Source organism: Saccostrea cucullata, unplaced genomic scaffold, assembly GCF_032062105.1.
Source record: "Saccostrea cucullata isolate Sc308-1 unplaced genomic scaffold, CSIRO_AGI_Scuc_v1 ctg1997, whole genome shotgun sequence".
Taxonomy (NCBI): Eukaryota; Metazoa; Mollusca; class Bivalvia; order Ostreida; family Ostreidae; genus Saccostrea; species Saccostrea cuccullata.
Genome location: NW_026937233.1, coordinates 1 through 4,770, shown reverse-complemented (window position 1 = coordinate 4,770; position 4,770 = coordinate 1). Strand labels below are relative to the sequence as shown.

The following is a 4,770-nucleotide window of genomic DNA, read 5'->3' as shown; positions in this document are numbered from 1 at the left end:
AGTACCCGAGATATTCGGAGCCGACATGAACAGTGTTGGTAGATGGGATTTCATTGGTGTAAGAGGAAGGATGAGTCTTCAGTGCAAAGGTCAATACTCTAAGAAAGGGTCAGGGGTCATAATTTGTCAAGAAGACGGACAATGGAATACGGACATTTTCTGTGGTATGTTAAAACAGAAGTCTCTTATAGCTTTATAAATGAGTATACATACAATAAGACAGTTTTAACAATGAATCAAAATTCAATCTTTTATATATTATTCTAATGTTAACTTATGATTAATTTCAATGTAAATTGTATAGGTTTGGAATACCAGGGACACTTTTACCGGTTTCACTCGCAGGCATCATCGTGGGTTGGCGCACAGGTGAGATTAGCAGACACCGAATTGATTATACTTTTGTATGAATTTGAAAATGTTCCTGAATTCCCTGCTATTATTATTCAAAATGAATTTAAATTTATTTTAGTCTCAATTTTGCTAGTCGAATTAACGTACCCGTGCGCTATGCGCTTTCTATATGGAAAATTGATCAACAATTTGAGAAAAAAGGCATGTTCGTATCTCTCTTTAGTTTGTTACAAATTACAGGCTAGGAGGTTATAAACCTTGACTCGGGCTCCAGCTCCAACTCTGGCTCCAATTTAAACGTTTCGAGTATGGCTCGAAATATTTCATGGTTATAAAACTTGGCTCCAGCTCCGGCTCCAAATCTAGCTCGAAAGCTGTCTCGAAATTTGGAGCCGGAGCACATACTCGAAATATAGGTTATAAAACTTTCGAGTACAGAACACATACTCCAAATGGAGTATGTGTTGCTTAAATCTCGAGTAAGCATAATATCTTACTCGAGATTTCAATTTTGGCTCCAAGTGTCGTCTGCTTCTATCAAGAATGGCTGCACACAGGCAAATAGTTCAAAGGCAACGTATTCCGCGTAATTTTCGTGACAGGTCAAATCCACTGGAGGAATTGACTGCAGATGAAGTTTTCGCAAGATATCGTTTTCACCCAGACACTATAATGGATCTCCTGCGACGACTGCCTGACTTATCATCACCAACGCAGAGGAACATTCCTGTGCCACCCCTTCTTCAGGTGCTAGTGACCCTAAGATTTCTCGGAACGGGTGCCACTCATATCCTAGTAGGTGATGATATCAAGATATCGAGGTCAACAGCTGGGAGGTGCATTAGGCGTGTATCTTCACTCATTGCGGAATTGGCACCACAGTTTATTTCATTTCCTAGAGGAGACCGGGCACGTCAAGTCATGGTGGAATTTTCCCACATTTCAGGTTTCTAAAGAGTAATATACATTGACTATATAGAACAATAGATTATAATATATGACACAACTAAAGGGAGACAACTTTTGATCATATACTTCTTTACTCTTTCATAAAATCAAAGCATTTACCTGTGAGTGTGGTAGAGGTTATAGGGGGGACTAGGTACGCCCCATCTGAAAAAAAAACATTATTGCTGCTTTCTTGTTTAATTAGTGTTATGTCAATTTAACATTTGTCATATGACTAATTCATTACATTCTGAAAACAAAACATTTCCCTGTTCTAATAAATGATTCAATGATTAAGAATATTAACAGTTAAGAAAAGTTTGCAAACCTTAATCATTGCTTACATTTTTTAAAGACTTAGCAAAATTGCAATGAAAAAAGCTTGATTCAAGTCAAGTTGGACGTTTATTGTTATTATCTGTATGTGCTAGAGGTTGGTACATCTAAAGGGAAATAACTCTAAGTTAGACTAGGTATTCCAACAATCTATTGGAATTCCCATGGGTACCAATTGCGCTCCGTTATTAGCAGACCTATTTTTATATTCATATAAAGCAGAATTTGTGCAAAATCTAACGCATGAAGATGGTGAAAAGAAGAAAACACTTGCTGTGGCCATCAACTCGATATTTAGATAGATCGATGACGTATTGTCAATTAACAATGGTAATTTCCATTCCTACGTCGATACGATATATCCTTGTGAACTTGAGATAAAAGATACCACAGACTCTGACACATCTGTTTCATACTGGGATATTTTACTTGAAAAAGACGTCAATGGTAATCTAACAACCAACCTATATGATAAATGTGATGACCTTAACTTTTCTATCGTCAACTTCCCTTACTTATGCAGCAATATACCTTCATCACCTGCATACGGAGTATATATATCTCAGTTGATTCGATACGTATGAACAATTTCTCAAACAAGGTAAATTATTAACAAGCAAGTTGATGAAACAAGAATATCAACAGTCTCGTTTGAAGTCATCATTTCATAAATTCTATGGTCGATACAAAGACCTTGTCAGCAAATACAATTTATCATTGAGACAAACGCTGATTGACGTTTTTCATACGAATTGTTAGTCCATAATATACACTGAATTGATGACGGATTTTTTACGTTATTTCCTGATCATGACAAGGAGCACACAGGGGGTGTGACTGGTCAGCAGGGGATACTCACTCCTCCATGGCAGCTGATCCCACCTCTGATGTTTTGGAGGTCCGTGTTTGCTCTGCTCCTATTTTGTATTGTTTTATGGACTTTGATATTTAATACTGTTCATGTTCTCCATATCCTTCCTCTAAGTCTTGTTCTAATGCTACTTTAACTCTGAAAAAAGTATAGAAATCACAGGAGATTGTTTGTGTGTTAAGTGGGTGGAGTGTGGGGAATCAGTGGATCAACATTAAGATAAGCTTCTAATAAAATTGTCATTGTTATAAATTGTATACAGTACAATAATACCCCTAAAAAGACCACTTCTCATTTTACTAAGTATACATGTAGTGCAATGTTAAAAAGCCAAATTTTCTTAATTCCCCAATTAACAGGATTTCCAAGAGTTTTGGGCTGCATAGATGGAACGCACATAAGAATAACCAAACCATCTGGGCCCCAGGAGGCAGATTTTGTCAACAGAAAGCAGTACCATTCTCTAAATGTCCAGGTACCTTTGCATCAGTTTAGAGAATTCTTCAATTCTTTTGACATCACCAATAAACCACTAAATATTTCTTATGTTTACTGATATCATAAACTTTGATCAAATAAACAAACAAGAAAACTTCTTAGGAAGTATCATTTTTACACTCCCCACTCCCTCATTTTCTTATAGATGGTCTGTGATCCCTCTTTTAAAATCACAAGCATCAGCTGTAACTGGCCAGGGGCTACTCACGACAACAGGATATTTAAAATGTCTGCATTATGTCAGCAATTTGAACAAGGTATAAAGGAAACATGATTTTTACAATTTACCTACATTCATGGTAGTTAACTGTCTGCAATGGTGCATACATGCAAGAAACATATTCGAAATGATTTGTTTTTGTCAGGTGACCATAATGGCCTTCTACTTGGTGATTCGGGTTACCAGTGCCGCCCATTTCTCGCCTTTTGTAAGTCCTGCAAATGAAAGTGAAAAGCGATACAACAATTCATTATGTAGGACTAGAGTGCTCATAGAGCAGACATTTGGCTTTCTGAAAAAGAGGTTCCAATGTTTGTATCTTTTTCGCACAAAACCAGATGTGGCGGTTATGTATGTAAAGGCTGCAGTTACCCTACACAACTATGGGATAGAGAGGGGTGAGGTGCTGGATGCCCAGGAGAATGTTGTACAACAGGTGAATGATGTTGACCCTTGCCCTGCTGGGGGTGATGGGTATGCCATGAGGGCTCACATTGTGAGGACCTTTTTCTCCTCAAAGCCATTATCATGACTCCTTGACTATTGAATTAATGGTTGATTAATAATGTAAATATCTTTCTGACATATACAGCAAATATACTTGCACAGTGTGCTGTTAAAAGAGAGTACAGATATAAATAATTCTCCAGACAACTTATCAAGTTTGTATTCCTTAACCCAAATGTAGTCATATTACTTTTCAGATAACATAGTCAGATAACTTATTATAAAATACAGGATGTAAGCTCAGAAGGAATATAAATAAATGAAATATCTTCATACACTTGTTTTAAGATAAGATTGCTTGTACACAATATTTCCAACTAAACATTCTTAAAAAATCCTTAGTGTACAGATGTGAATCCCTAAGTGCTTCTGCTTTTTTACATGTTTGAAGGAACTTCCCTATATTGCTACCTTAACTCACATTTTCAGTTGATCATAATTGTAATACATGTAGTTTATACAAGCTAGGTCTAAACCTAAAATACTTTTTAATATACACTATCCTGTACTCATCAAAAAGTGGACATTTTAAAGTAAAATGGTACTCATCTTCAACCTCCACTTAGCTACAAATATAAAATCAAACTACAAAAACAAAATCTATTCTCCTTAGGAACGTGAGTAAATGTCCCCTTTTACAATGATTAATAAATGTGCACTTACAGTGTAATCTATATTATGCAATCGATTGAATATACTTGAATGGAATTGATTTCATTAAATAGGATTGTATGCACAGCTAATTTGTTAAATATCTATAAACAAAACAATTTGAAGAAGGAGAAAAACCTCACATTCTTGTTGAAAATAATTAATCTTTGTTTTAAAACTTAAAAAAAAAATTTTTTTTGGTTTGTTTGTAATATTTTGACAATTCCAAGCTGAAAATAATAAGTATTTTTCACTAAGTAACCAATTATATTTTGTACAAGAACTTGTCTCAATTTGTCAAGCATATCATGGTAAATACTTTTTAATACATAGTTTTCTGACTCCAATAATTTTAACCAAAACTTTATATGTGAATTTATCTTTG

At 35.3% G+C, this 4,770-nt stretch overlaps 1 pseudogene; it reads left to right on the top strand.

Annotated features, from left to right (window-relative positions):
* Nucleotides 1-642: 642 nt before the first annotated feature.
* On the top strand, nt 643-3,759 carry LOC134247570 (putative nuclease HARBI1; annotated as a pseudogene).
* Nucleotides 3,760-4,770: the final 1,011 nt, after the last annotated feature.